Below are 16,077 nucleotides of genomic sequence, written 5' to 3'. Positions count from 1 at the left end.
GAGCTATCACTGCAGTCCTGTCCCTTTGGTAGCAGGCGGGACCGTGGCCCAAGGAAGCAGCAACTTGCCACCAGCCACCAGCTGACGAGTCGCAGACCTGGATCTCCTCACGCTCAGAATGCCCATTCCTACCACACCACATCACTCCTCACATTTAGAACAATCTCCCAACCATCGAACGTCTGTAACATACAAGTCCTGGAGTAAGTGTGTGTGTGGTGGTCCCCAACCTTACAAAGAGCCCACAGCCCATCGGCACGGGTCTTTTTCCAGGTATGTCTCCTCCCAGCGGTCCCACATGCTCTTTATTATCTTGTAAAAGGCAAATATGGTTTATGCAGCATTTCATGGTATGTTTATGGCTTGTCCCTTCTGAAGTGCGCCCCCGCCACCCCACCCCACCCGAAATATACGTTCGGCCATTACCATTTTGCACACAATAGCAAAAACACAAGCCGTCTTGGATTTATAGAAGACTGCAGTTCTGATCATCTTTTACGGTCCACCTTAATTGTATATCATCTCTAATGACAGTTTAAAAAATAAGTTATTCTTGCTGACATTTTTATGTCCTACTTAATATCACAGACCAGGAGTTTTATTGTCTTACATTGTGGGCCTAGAACACAAACACGGAAACCAGAGAACACCCTGGAAAAGCTGCGGATTGCGGGAGGAAAAGTGCTGAAAATGGTCTTCCGGTAGAATTGTTCCAGATTACATGGGTTACTCTGGGCTTTTATTTCTGTGTCTGTATAATCATTGTAATTTGACTGCAAAAGCTGAGTGTTGGAGAAAGGCTTCCCTTAAGGGGTAATTTAATTTAATAAGAAAGTTCTGCCCAGGGTCAGTACCACAGAAAAACAAGAGATGTTTCCAGAGCCGCCCTCCTGCCTCCGACAACCGCTACCTTCCCAGAGGGGCTGTTTTGCTGGCTTCAGCTCTGTTAGAGAATTTGATTTCTTAATATATTTCTATAATGCAAGGGAGACAAAAATTAATGGCTCGCTAATTATGGAGCCCACATAGTCCTAACCTCTTTTCAAAGTTTGAGGAAAGAAAAGAAGTCCTGAACAAACACGAGAAAAAGGTGCTGTTTTGGGTTCTGGCCCACCACCTGCTCAGAACCCTAGTGCATTAGGGACACTGTGGGGACAGAGTCAGGAGTGCAGTTTCCAGGCTCTCGCCCTCATGTGGAAAGGTGCTGGCTCGGGAGGTAAATGGCCATCAACTGTGATTGGATGGCCATCAGCTGTGGCTAGTTGGCCGTCAGCTGTAACCAGTGAGCCACTGGCCACTAATATAACTGCTGTGGCTACGCTAGCAGACAATGGGGCTAGCAAGGGTGGGTTGTGGATTATGGATTGCAGAGAGGCGGATTGCAGTTAGCAGGTGAGGTTGTGGCAGAGACAAGTGGACAGTGGGGTGTGGATCGTGTGGCTCCTGCTTCCTGTGTCTCCAACCCAGCCGCCAGCGAGACTATAGTGGTGTGACTCCCCTATCTATGGCTCCGTGGATGTTCCTTTTTGGCCTCACCGTGTCCTGCATTCCTATGTGGGGAGCGGGACCAGAGACCCCTCCTGACACCCTGCACGACAGACATGCAGCCCCTTTCCACGCTGCCACCCACCCCTGGAAGCAACACCCCTTTCTTACCCACCAGAATCCCAACTGCAGTCCCGCCCCTGCTCAGGCCAGTGGGTTTCTTATGAAGATGGGCACCGCGGCCCCTCGCTGGCCGGCTCCTGTGAGGAAGGAGTTAAGGTGGCTGCTGGCGCTCTCTGTGTGCCGAGAAGACCAGCGGCTGCCTCCTGAGTGCTGGCCTCTCCCATCAGGCCAGATGCACTGGCCCCCGCACCCTGGAGGGGATGCAGCACAAATAACCAGCATTAGTTTAAGGCCCCCTGGGAGCCTGCGTCAGTCCCAGATCACCGACCCACCATCCTGAGATTTTCACTGCCCACCACAGGCCAGATAGCCGCTCCCTAATGGGACTGGATGCTGGGACCCTTTAGAGAGCTGCAAATGGCCCTCTGAAGCGAAGCTCTAATAGGACCTTTAATGACACAAGAAACACAGGACACATGGAGGGTCTTGTCTGAGAGAAAATGGGTGGAGGTGGAGGAGGCAGAGGCAGCAGCGAGAGCTTGACAAACAGCTCAGAAGCATCCAGAGGCCCCGTGATGGGAGCTGACGGTCAGTGAGATCCACTCTGTGACCTCAGTAATCATGTTGATGGCTATTCATTATTTATTTGGCCATGTGCGAGACACATGCATGTGGCGTGTTGCTTCCCACTGGGGTTTAAGAAGCCAGCGCTTCCGTCACATCTTTTTCTGCAGAATGAATACGCGATCCTGAGAGAGTGCTTCTGCCTGGCCACATTCAGGCAGATCTGGCCACATTCAGGCAAACTACAGTGAACACAGCCAAGTAGACGCCCGTGCCACACGGACCCTCCAACACTTGCCATCGGAGGCCCACTTTCCACAGTGTGATCCCAACTCCAGCTCTGACAGCAGTGGTTTGTGCACACGGGGAAGCCCTTCATCCAGCCAGCGTCACCTGAGGTATCACCCTCAGACATTTTACCCTCAGACATTTCGCTGGTCCGTTGTTCTCTGTACTGGTGATCCACCCCCACCCCACCCCGGGGTTTGCCTGCCTTTCCCTGGAACGTCTTGATGGATACGCACTGAGGAGCAAGTGGGAGGGCTGCCCGAGTCTCCAGAGGATGGGCTGCCCTCTGTCACCCTGCTTCCAGCCTGGTGTTCCCTCCTATGTTCCAAAGGCTGTCCCTCATTCACAGCCTTTCACTTTGTTCATTCGGTCTAGTTTTGGCCTCCTGATCTGTTTCCCTCTGGAGCTGGGATGCTCACTGCTGGCCAGTTCCCCAGGCTTGTGCCCCTTGGGACCGTCCTCTGTGTCGGCAATAATAACAGCCACTTCTAAGCACCTGGCATATATTCCGTCAGGCCACATGTCACATCTACAAAGTGGCGGGTCTATCCTAGGCTTTGGGGCACATTGGTGAACCAAACAGACCTCCCTCCCTCCTCTTGTGGGGTTTCTACATTGTGGGGGCCATTCAGAAACGGGTGAGTAAATTATATTAACAAGTGAGATGATGAGAAGGGCTTCGCAAAGACACAGATGAAGACAGAGATGGCCAGAGACAGCGTCAGGTGTGATTTAGAGAGTGAGAGGAGAATGGACCGAGGAGAGGCCAGAGCGATCCTGAAACTGTCCAGAGGAGAAAGTTTCCAGCAGACAGACAAGAAGGGGAAAGACCCCAAGGAGGGGTGCTGTGGGCCTGAGGAGCTGTGATGGGGGTGCGGGTGGGGCCCCAGTGCTGTCAGGTGGCAGGAGAGGGGCACGGAAGTGCCTGCAGTTGCCAAGAACCAAGGGCAGGGCTATGACATCGAGGGAGCTGCAGGACCGGGAGAATCTGAACTGTGACTGACACCGCCCCCCCCACCCCGCCCTGGCTAAGCGGAGACCAGGGTGTAGGGATCAGTGAAGACAGAAGCAGGAAGAAGGCGTCACCGCAGTGCAGGTAGGAGATGACGGGGAAGGCATGGGAAGCAGATTCTGGATTCTGGCTGCAGTAGCCCCCCCTTATCTGCAGTTTTGCTCTCTGTGTTTTCAGTTACCCAGGGTCCACCGTGATCTGAAAATATTAAGGGGGAACTTCCAGAAATAAACAATTCATAAGTTCTGAATCGCATGCCATTCTGAGTAGCGTGATGGCATCTCACGCAGCCCTGCTCCATCCCTCCCGGATGTGAACCGTTCCTTTGTCCGGCGTCTCCACACTGTACACTGAGGGCTGTTAGTCCCTCAGTAGGGTTCTCGGTGATCAGACTTACCGTCACAGCAGCTTCCTGTGAAAGAAGAGCCGTCTGGGGCGTTTGAGCCGAGACGCTGACCTCTAAATACGAGGTGACACAGGACCATCAGGTGTCCACAGTTCTGAGGAACTCTGACTAGCGATATGAATTTTGGGGTCATCGGCTAATCAATTGTATTTGAAATCACGGCACCAGATGACACAACACAGCGAAAGAGCGTAGTGCAGAGAAAGCAAGGAAGAGGTCCAGCCACTGAGTCCAGGGCTTGTCTGTGGGATGCGTGCGCCGTGCAAACCAGCACAGCAGACGCGGGAGGGGGCGGCTGGGTCCAATGCGGCCTGCAGATCTGGCACCATGGGGCCTGAGGGTTCAGCCATTGGCTCAACCAACCGTTGGGTTAAGTCTCTGGTAACCTTGGCGAGTCATTGTAGTGGGGTGTAGTGCACAGTCCTAAATGGGGTTTTTTCCAGCATACTCTTTAAAAAAAAAAAGATTTATTGAGGTATAACTGGTATAAAATGAGCTACACATACGTAAAGTGCACAATTTAAGTTTTGACATATATAGGTACGTGTAATATGTATATAGATGTACATAGGCATACGTGTGTATGTGTGTATATATGAAAGCAGTGAGATAATAAACAGATTTGTGACCCCAGTTTTCTTAGTCCCCTTATGATCCCTCTTTGCTGCCCCCCAGCCCCAGCCCCAGCCCCACGCCCCCAGCCCCACGCCCCCAGCCCCACGCCCCCAGCCCCACGCCCCCAGCCCCACGCCCCCAGCCCCACGCCCCCAGCCCCACGCCCCCCAGCCCCACGCCCCCCAGCCCCACGCCCCCCCAGCCCCACGCCTCCCAGCCCCTCGTCCCTCCCAGCCCCACGCCCCCCCCAGCCCCACGTCACTCCCCAGGAAACCACTGAAATGCTTGCTGATGGAGATCAAGTTGCATTTTCTAGAATCTCGTGCATCCACAGGATCTCACTATATGGACTGTTTTTCTGTGTGGCCTTTTCGTTCGGCATAATTGTTTTGAGATTGTTCTACGTGGCCTGTGTTCCTTTTTCCTGCTGAGTAGTATTCCGTTGTCTGGATAAACCAGTTTGCGCATTTGCCTACTGCTGGACCTCTAGTTATTTCTAGTTTTCAACGATTGCAAATAAAGCTGCTGTGAACATGGGCCAACAAGCCTTGTTATGGACAAAAGCCGTCACTCCTTTGGGTCAATGCGTAGGAGGGCAAGGGCTGCATCACGTGACAGGCACATGCTTAACCATTTAGGAAACTGTCAAAGTGTTTTCCAAAGTGCTTGTGCCACTAACCTTTCTCATAAGTACCCCATGGAGGGACAGAAACCAGCCTCCTTGTTTCTGCCACTCCCAGGGTTCACAGCTGCTGAGCTGGAAAATGGTATAGGGTATCCTCAAAAAATCAAAACTAGAACTGCCATGTGACCCAGCAGTCCCACTTGTGGGTGTAGAGATGAAAGAAACACAGTCACTCTCTGGAAGACACTGCAGCATGTTCCCAATAGCTAAGTCATGGAAACAGCCAAAGTGTCCGTTGATGGATGAATGCCCAAAGAAAATGTGCTATGTGTACGTAAAATGGAATTGCAGTAAGCCATGAAAAAGGAAAGCCTGCATTTGCAATAACATGGATGAAACTTGAAGACGTTATGCTGAGTAAAATACGTCAGACCAAGGAGGACAAATACTGTGCAATCTCTTGCATGTGGAATCTAAAAGAGCTGAAATCAGAAGCAGAGAGAAGACTGGTGGTTACCAGCGGCTGGGGCCTGGGCGGAGGGCAAATGGGGAGATGTTGCTGAAAGGGCACGAACTTCCAGCTATAAGATGAATGCATTCTGGGGGTCTTGTGTACAGCGTGATGCCTCCAATTAACGACACTGCATTATGTGCTTGAAAGTTGCTAAGAGAGTAGATCTTAAATGCTCTCACCACACAGAAAGATAACGAAGTTACGGATATGTCAACTAACCTCATTATGGTATTTCCTGCATAATATACGGCAGATAAATCAGCACATCGTTCACCTTAAACTCAGACAGTTTATACGTCAATTATAGCTCAATAAATCTGGGGGGGGAAGAGCTATTAACTGGCAAGGCTGAGATGTGAACACAAGCAGTTTGGCTCCAGAACTTGCACTCTGGACCATTAAACTCTCCCACCTCCCAAGCACACAGTAGGTTCTTAATTGGTGTTTGTTGAACTGAGTATAAGGAAGGGGAGACAGTGAGCCCTGCCAGGCTTGGCGATGCAGCCCCACTCGGACACCTGCATTGCCTCCGGACGCGTCACCGTCACCGGGACGAACCTCAGCCGTCCTCCATCCAGGCTTCCCGCTCTAAGTCCCCGCGTGTGGGCTGCCGGCTCGGCTCAGGGAACGCATAACTCCTCCTGCAAGATCCTTAGATGAAAGGCTTTGTTATAGGGTGGAAATTGATTTCCGTACAGGGAGCTTTCATATTCATGAAAGGGCAATTATATTGTCAGAAATTCGCAACCATTTAGACGTGTTAAAAGTTGTATTTTCAGACTCTTATGGCTTTTAAATCATCATCCGCTGTCCGTTGGAAGGGTTTAATTGACTTCTTGTGAATTTCTTCATAAAGTACCCACTAAATAGATCCGTGCTAGTGAAGGCTTCCGTTCTTGCTGACAAAGTAATTTTGTGTCATTAGTCTCCGTGGCTAAAGTGCAGATCAGAAGGCAGAGCGCACACACACGCCCTTATGGTGCCTCATACGGTCACGTCTGAGGCATATTGAAGTTGCTCAGGGTAATGGGGAAAATCTTGCCATTTTTAATACGCAGCATCTGCTTGAGTTCTCCTCCTTGGTGCTCCTTAATTTGAAATGAAATGTTATTTATCTGGAACTTACCTTCTGTAAAGTGCATCATCTAAGAATAGGATAAAAAATTAAAATCTTGCTTCCAGAGAACTTCGCCCTCTCCACCTCCCCATCTTGGGATGGAATCTTCTGCAGAGATAACACACAGATATAAAGTCAGCCAAAACTGCTCTGAAGGTCAAGAGACTCTACACCTAAGCAGCTGGAAACTTCCAGCAAGGGACTCACCCCTCAGTGCTTAGACCCCGAAGTCTTTCATGCACCATCTAACTGGAGTGGACTGCAATTCTGTGTGTGTGGATGTGTGCACACACTCACGTGTGCATATGTGTATAAACTCACATGTGCACATATACTCACATGTGCATACACTCATGCAAAGTGTGCAGGTGCATGCATGAGTGCATACACTCACGTGTGTGTACACGTATGTGGACACATGTGCAATGAAGATGTTGGTGAGCACATGATTAAACCAGGATTTGCACATTCACGATTTCTCAACAGCTGGCTGAACTTTGGGCTCTGTTTGGACTTTTCTGCGTGTCAGTTCGGTAACGAGTTTGGCTTTCTTAATAAACGAACAATAAAAGCAAAGTAGAGGGGAAAATAAAATGCCTTCGATAATGTGACAATTTACAACTGTGACTAAATGATGAGATGAGAGCCATCAGGAAAAGGTCCCAATTACAGTGACGTCCCCCCCCATCATCATTGCAGTCTGACTACCCTGACATGCTTTTCAATTTTCCTTTAAACGTGTGCTCTTACAGTGATCGCCGTTGTCATGATTTTGCTTGGAGACACATCCAAGGGGCAGCAGAACGTGCCTAAGGAACTGTGTGGAGACACCTACCTGAGGACTTGGGGTGTATCTTTGAGCCCAACGCTAGGAGGTGTGGGTGGGAATGGGAAACACAAAACAGCCCTTCAACATATCTCTTCACGGAGTCTGTTTGTACTAGCTCAGTACTGAAACGGCCGGGCCCTTACCAAATCTGACCTGAAATATGGGTGGCTGGAGAAGTGGAACCAGGGGCCAATGGCCGGAACACGCACACCACGGCTGTGGTGTCAGCATAGACAGACCACGTCAGTGTGATCCGTGCCAACCTAGATGGACCCGCCTGGGTTTCCATCCGTGTATTGAATATGGCAAATCAAACTTGCAGGATGATAGAAAACGAAAAGCATCTCAGTGAAATCTCAAGTGAGTACCTGGCAGTAAAGCTGACAGGAAGTCATTACAGCGTGTCTGTAAATACACACGAAGACAGACACGTTGGAGTTGTGTTATATAACATCAGCAGAGCCAATTTTTCACGTTTTGGAGTAGACTGAATTTAAACGCGGGCAATAAACACAAACCACTGTGGTCATTCCCTAGGCTTGATGTGTGACTCGCAGACACCCTGGAAGTGTCTTGCTTAGGGTAGATTACCCCGTGACATTGCTCATCAGCCCAGGTTGGCAGCCACAGGTGGGCCCCTGGGAGATGTGCTCAGATCAAAGCACCTTCAGTCCGTGGGCCGCCTTGCCAGGTGTCAGCCAGGACACTGAGCACCTGCTGTGCCCCTTCCTTCTGAAGCCCTGTCGCTGTCTCCTTGCATTCAGACTTCCTGGTTGGTCCCCACGGGCCACAGTTTGTCCTCCTGTTGTCAAGGAAGACATACACCCATACGCAGGGCACCTTGGGAAGAGGCGCTCACCCATGTAGCAACTTATGCAAGAGCTGCGAAGGGTGCCGAATCCATCTGCTCCCCTGAGTTAACCATGCCCTGAGGAAGATGGCCTGGGAAGCACACATGCCAAGTCTTGTCAACGCCTGGTCCCCCTGTCACATCCCGGCAGACTCAGCCATGACACCTCACTGACAGCTCCTTTACATGGCACGCCTACGTCCTTGGTCAGCGTCACTGTACTCTGACGCTTCCGCAATGAAAGCACTGGAGGCCAACTCCTTGCACCAAATTGTAGGAAGAACCCACACCCCCAGCGCTCCACTGGGCCTGTGGTGTGTCTGAGGGGTGACACCAACAGGGACGCTGGGCAGGAAGGTCCCGGAGGGCTAACACTCCAGCACTGTCCCCTCCAACTGGTCTCACTGTGGTTTCCTCGATCTCTTTGAATTCTAAAACAGAGCAATACGGACAAACACGGATATTCTTCGAAGCTCACAAGGAGAGAAAGAGCCCCTGGTCCCAGTTTCCCTGCCGCAGAAGATAAGTCTCCTGGCTGCCACTCTATGTGGAAAGTGGTTTCTTCCACAAGATGCAACCCAACACATTCTTTGTGCAAACATTCCTGCTCTGGGCCCTAGGGGCATGGATGAGAGGGGCCTCAGGGGCTGGTGGGGACGGCCTCGTGGACAGGAAGTTGGAGTCTGTGTGATGACAGGCATACTGGAAGCAGGCACGGGGGTTATGGGGTACTGAGCAGGGGTTCCCTTCAGTCAGATGGCACAGGAGAGAGCAAGCAGGCTAGAGGTGGGGACGATGTCCTAGAGAAGCAACAGCCTCCCAGGGGCAGAGGGGTGATGTGCTAAGGAATCTGAGCCCCAGTAAGTCCCGTGGGGACGTCCTGAACTCACGGTTACTTTCTGGGTAGGGACACAACCCCAGATAAGTGTGTCCTGGCTTGACTGCTTATCTTCGAAAGCCCCAAAAGATCTGAACAACCCTCTGCTTCTGGGAAAGAAGCCAAATCAACAGACAGAGCCGCTGGCTTTGAGCGGCCACATATGGGATGAGCTGTCACCTGCCTTTCTGCTTGGGCACCCATCGCTTCCCTGTGTCAGCCCCTAAACAGTCATTTCAGGCACAGGTTTCAAAGCTTGAAAGTGCCCCACGTTGCTAAACTAGTGTTCGGACTTTCATAAAAATTGTTTCTGCAGAGTAATTTAATGTTCTGCCCGTGTTGAGTCCAGGAGCGTGGGTCTGAGCCCCACCCCTTAGCGCCTGTGTGACTCCAGCCACATTGGTTCATGTCATGCTTCGGTTTCCCATCCGTAAGACGGGATGACAGCAGTCGCTGTGAGCAGCTGCTGTGAGAACAGACAGCTCGCACACAGCGCGCGGCCTGGTATGTGATGGCTGATGCTTCTGTCGTTGTACTGTGTTGAGTGCATTGTGACTGTACACGGATTTTCATTGGGGCTTAGCTCCTAAGCCTTCCTTTTGGCTTGTCCCCTTCCCTTGGTTTCCTATTTGCTGGTTGTAACTGTGGCCGCCCATCCTGGACCCTGCCCTGGGGGCAGACACACCTCCCACCTGATTGTTTAAAGCCAGAGCAAGGTAACGTGACCTGCATCCAGCAGTGGTTCTGCCCCCAACATCAACTCTCATGTGAATGGTCCCACAATTTGGTGTGGGCTGTGGGTGGCCGGGGACACTGTCCAGCCGGCTGTCCTGACATCTGTGTGGTTGCTCAGCCATCCTGCCTGGCCTGCTTATTGATTCTGTGAGCTGCCCAGGAGCTTTCCAGTGAAATCCTCTCTCTAGTAGCCAGAGGTGATAACTGAGAACCATGAACCGCCAGTGAGTAGAGTTGGCCCATGAAGTGGTGGCTTATCCGAGGACACCAGGACAGAGGGGACCAGAGACCCGCCCCTCCCTACTCCTCTCTCTCTCTCTCAAAAATCCCCTGTCCTTTGTCCCCATCAAATCCCACTGAGCTGAACGTATCATCAGGAAACCCAGAGGTCACCAGGCCTACAGCAGGTCACAGGGCTGCTGTCCCAAGGCTGGCGTCCACAGGGACCATCTCCCTTGCCTGGGAAAGGCAATGGCTGAAGCCCTGCAGCTCTGCACTCCAGCATCCCGACCTCAATTCCCTCCGTTTTCCCGGTGCTTTAACCCCATCACGGCCTGCTTTCCATGTCAGAGCTCCTCCAATGCACTTGGCCTTCAGTGTAACTCCCAGTCCTAATTACGGAAGGGAAGCCATTACCCTGCTAACAGGATGGGGGAGTGACCCATCCTGGCCTGGAGGCCAGCCTCAGACAGAGAGGGCCTGAGTCCTCGTTCTGACACCTGGGGGCTGTGTCACTTCAACTAAGGCCTTCACTGGGCTCTCTGGGACTCAGTTCCCCCTACTGTAAAGAGGGGGTGATGCTTACCTTACGGATGTGACAAAACGCTCGTACAAAGCAGCTGCGGTTGTGTCCTGAGGGACTCAGGGCGCCCCTACGCGGGAAGTGCTGGGGGTGCCGTGGCCTTGCCATCACTGTGTACATGAAGGAGTCGTCACCCTGTGGGCGGGGTTTGCAGGGGAACCTGATATCATCGTCCTGGACATTTCCAGGCTGGCGGAGGAAGCTGATGTCATGCGTCCTGGCAGGAGTGGTGTCCCTCCTTCAAGCATCACAGTGTTAAACCACCTCCTAAGTCAGTCGGAGTCCACAGGGCAGACGGAGGGCAGAAGGGGAAGATGAATTCCACGGTTTCTACCACACCTTTGAGCAGGAACATTAAGCCACCCACAGGGACCCTTGTGCCTGCATCTGCTTTGAAGCAGGAAGCGGCCCCTCGGTGCTTGGAGCACTCCTCGTTAAGTCGGGAAGTCACGCACTTGTGTCACCCGCTGCCTTCTGTTCCAAGCATTTGACTGATGGCATGGGTGATGTTGGGACAATAATGGACACGCTAAAGTTTGTGGAGGCTGCTATGGGCCACATCCTGCACTGAGGGCTTCATCTGTGCGGACCGATTGTCAATGCAGCTGCTGTCATTGCCAGGACACCGGTGGGGAAATCGAGGCTGACCAAGGTTAAGTGACCAACCTCGGGTCACAGAGCTGCTCAGAGAGGAGTGTGTGTGGGGGGAAGGAAGGGGTTGTCCTCCTGAGTCCGTAGCCGCTGCCAGTCGTGCTGTGGAACTCAGCGGTGCAGATGGAGGAACGGTGAGAGCGCCGTCATCAGGAGAGAGGGAGGGGCAGAGCAAAGCACTGAGTGTGGGGGGCAGAGCAACAGCCCCCAAAGAGGCCCACGTCCTATCTCCACACCTGTGAATGTGTCACGTCACATGGAAAAAGGGACTCTGCAGACGTGACTAAGTTAAGGGCCTTAGGAGGGGGGAGCTCTTCCTGGATTACCCAGGTGGGCCCAGTGTCATCACAAGGTCCTTAGGAGAGGGAGGCAGAGGGTCAAGGTCAGAGAGAGGCTGGAAGATGCTGCACTGCTGTCCTTGCACATGGACGCTGGGCCACAGGCCAGGGCACACAGACGGCCTCGATCAGCTGGAAAAGGCAAGAGGTGGGTTCTCCCCAGGGCCCCCAAAAGGAACCAGCCCGACCCACACCTGGATTTTAGCCTGAAGACCCATGGCGGACATCTGGCCTCCTGAATACATTTGGGCTGTTTCCAGCACTAAATGTGTGCTCATTTGTTACGGCAACAACAGGACACGTATGCCCTGAGCCTGGAGCCCCTGAGGCAGCACGGGGGCCCGGCTTGCTCCCTGCTGCTCCCGCGGCCAAACCCTGGTGGATGGAGCCTCACGGAGAGGTGGAAGGGATAGCACTGCTCCATCACAGCAGTGGCTGGAAAGCACTCAGGGCCCCTCTCATGGGGAAGGTGTCCGCCCAGCACAAGCCGGCTGCCATCGTGTTGCACTGACTGCCATCGTCAGCGAGTGTTTTGGGGGTGCTGCGTACTGCCATCGCTCCACGGTTCTTAGCTATGCTGCAGAGAGAGGGCGGGAGGGAGGCGTACCTTTGTTCCCCACCATAACTATCAGGCACCACTTTTGGAGCAGGCAGCGCCGTTCCTTCCCCAGGGCCCCGCTAGACTGTAAACCCCACGGCGCCAGTGTTCTGTCTGCTTTATTCACCGTTATGGACCCAGTCCCCAGCCCAAGGCTTGGCGCATAGTAGGCACTCGACAGGTATGTGTTGAATAAACAGCTGAATGAATAAATGAATGGCAAGCCCACTCGGTTCTTCCCTGAGCTGGAGAGAGGCATGGGCGAGAAGCAGCTACAGAGGGGGGTTGAGAAGGAGCCAGTTTTCTCCCCAGTGGCCCACTATGACCCTCCAGCCTGACCCATGAGTGGACAAACCCCCACCCTCCTCTCTATGACCCTCCAACCTGACCCGTGAGAAGGACGACCCCCCTATCCTCCTCTTGTGAAACCATGGTGGGAATGAGCAAAGACAGAGGGCAAGGAGCAGCAAGGAGAGGAAAGCGGAACTTTCCTGAGATAAGACATCTCAAAGCCAATGGACAGGGCAGCCCTGGGAATCCCCAGGAACGGAGCAGGGAGGGGACCATCCATGGTGGGGAGTGCCACTCAGCCATCAGTCCTCTCTGGGGGTGGCGGCGGAGGGGGGAGAGGGCTCTAGAAGAATAAAGAAGAAAACTGTCCTCCAAAGGTCAAACGTTCCCTCACTTTGTGAAGGCCAAGGTTTTCATTTCTCAGTGGACAGCTGATTTGCTTCCAGCCATCCCGCTGCTTGCCAAGCTTCCCCCAAGAGACGAGAACCGCGGTTTCAATTTGCACTGGAATTAATTTGCTTGTTAGGAGAGACGGCCAGTTCCGGGCAGTCCTACACAGGGAGAACGGATGGTCCTCCACTGAGTCAGTGGGCTGGGCTGTCCCAGGTCGGGGATATACGTTCTGCCATCTCTAGGAGGAAATAGACCCTTCCAGAACCCGCCATATCCTGGGATGTGCACGACACAGCCTGTGCTTTGGGGAAGCAAATTTCAGGCCAAATGCCTTGAGTCCAGTTGCATCACTGGTGTCGTGCGGGGTGCCAGGCGGGGTCTCTGCTCCTGCTCCCCACAAGAGAACACAGGACATGGTGAGGCCAAAAAGGAACACCCACAGAGCCATAGGTAGGGGAGTCATACCACTACAGTCTCGCTGGAGGCTGGATTCACACTGTCCGCAACCCGCCATCCTAACTGCAATCTGCACTTGCCAGCCCAGCCACCATCTTCTTGCTAGCCCCCATCTTTTTTTTCTGCTAGCGTAGCCAGAGCAGTTATATTAGTGGCCAATGGCTCACTGGTTACAGCTGACGGCCAACTAGCCACAGCTGATGGCCATGCAATCACAGTGGATGGCCATTTACTACCTGAGCCAGCACCTGTCTATGTGAGGCCGAGAGCCTGGAAACTGCTTTCTGGGGCTCTGTCCCCACAACTAGAAAACCTGCTGTTGTTAGAATTAGAAAAGGGCGGTTGGGGGGGGGGACCTTAACTACCCCCAAATCTAACCCAAGTGGATCTGCTCAGAACATGACCTGAGGGCAGCTCGGGAGGGTTAGCTGGAAATATGAAGCCCCAGTGGGGCCGGCAGTGCTCACAGCTGCTGTGAGACAGCAGACGGAAGAGTTTAAAACTATTCTGTTACCTGCTGAGCCTCTATTGTCACCCCAGGGTGGATTGTCTGGCTGCTCCCAGGGCTTTCTGCTTAGCTGGCTTCACCCCCAATGGCAGCTGGCACCACTGGTCATCGTGGTAACTGAGGCGGGCACCAAAGGATGTCCCGGCTTGGGGCCGGCTCTCACGGGTCTCCATGTCTAGGACGGAATTTCACTGTGGATGCTCTTCAGTGGGGCTACAGCCTGCGCTCCTGGAGACAGGTGACCGAGACAAAGCTGCTGCCCGACCAAACATGCTCCTTCTGGGAACCCGAGCTGGACATGCTGTCCAATAGAAAACAGCCTCAAAGGGCCCAGAACCCGCTGGGTGGGCAGTGCCCTGCTGCGGTCCTTGGGTGTTGCGAATGCTGTCTGCACTGTTGGCGCCTCTTACTCACCTTTACTCTTCTCGGTTCCACTTTTCTTAATGTGAAATCTCGAGGAGCAAGTTCTGTAAAGATGGAGCCTTCACGAAAGCGTCAGCCTCTCCCATAAATCGTCAGGGCCGTTTTTCAAACCATAAAGCTTGTGTCACGATCGCTGGCGGGTTTGATTGCCAACTTGGAGTGTTTGTCAGGTAAGAAAGGAAAAGATAAATCAGGAAAGATGCAGCCTCATTATCATGTGACATTTAAGGGTAATTTACACCCAACATCATCCCACTTCTCGCCGAGGAAAGAGCAAGGTTGGTCGTCTGTCTCAGCCACTACCACAACTGTGTCAACACAATGGAAATAAATTAATTGGCTGAGTTCTCTGTGCGTTTTTATTGCTTATTTATCCATGTGAGCGAATAATAATACACACGGACTTCCTTACAGGCCCCGGATGGGGGTGGAGCCGCAGCAGGGGGCTGGTTCCCTCAACTTTTAGAGGAAGTATCCCTGATGACAAAGATGGTGGTCCTTGGTCGTACCAATGTGGCTATCAGGGCTTCGAGCCCGTCTCATCTCCGATTCTTTATGTGATCATTTTTACCAACGGTCAGCATGAGTTTCCCTCCACCTGGCACTTAGGGAGACACCCCCTCACCCAAGTTCAATACCCCACTTCTTACCTTACTGACCTGAAATGCAGCTGAACCCTCGCTCACCTGAGTTCTGCAGCCCAATAGACATCCTGGAAGGCTCTGTAGTTGTCCCACACTGTGCGTGTATGTGTGTGTGTGTGTGTGTGTGTGTGTGTGTGTGTGTGTGCGTGTATTGCTGAGTTTCCACCAGGAGACATGACCGCAGTTTCAAATTGCACTGGAATTAATTTGCTCGTCAGGAGAGATGGCCAGGTTGGGGCAGTCCTACATGGGAGAACGGATGGCCCTCTACTGAATCAATGGGCTGGGCTGTCCCAGGTTGGGAGTATAAGTTCTGCCATCTCTAGAGGGAAACAGAACCTTCTGGAACCCGCCATATCCTAGGACGTGCATGGAACGTACTCAGCAGGTAACATGGAAACTCGATTTATATACATGCCATTTTAGAAGTGTTCATTTATTTTTCCCTTGCAGCTATAGAGCCCCTTAGCTGAGGTCAGGAACCAATTTTTATTCTGTTTTGTATCTTGCAGGTTAAATTGGAGGGTGCCCTTTTGGGAAAGAGGTTTTATATTTCCTCACCTTGTCACGACCTGACCCAGGTAAAAGCAGGGGTGTGAGTGCTCAGCGATAGAACTGGAAAGAGAAAGGAAGGAAGGAGGGGGGTGAGGTGGGGGGAGGGGAACCTCCATGCCAGGGGCCACCTTCAGGAATCCTAGGAGAGAAAAATGCCAATTGACCAAACCAATTAAGAGCGAATGATGATTTTTATTCAGAGTCGCTGAATCGCTCCATGGCAGCTCCCTCCAGCGCTAACACAGAGAATTAGACTCACTGGGGACCGCCCAGCAGGCACACGTCCCCCCAAGCCTGTGCTCCTCTGGGTCACTCCTCGTGGGCTCTGGGCACCTGCCAGGTTGCACAGACAGCTGGCCTCCTCTGCCCAGCACACGA

This window comes from Rhinolophus sinicus, linkage group LG06 (genome assembly GCF_036562045.2).
Source record: "Rhinolophus sinicus isolate RSC01 linkage group LG06, ASM3656204v1, whole genome shotgun sequence".
Lineage (NCBI taxonomy): Eukaryota > Metazoa > Chordata > Mammalia > Chiroptera > Rhinolophidae > Rhinolophus > Rhinolophus sinicus.
The sequence above is the reverse complement of the archived record's forward strand: the minus strand, read 5'-3'. Positions refer to the sequence as shown.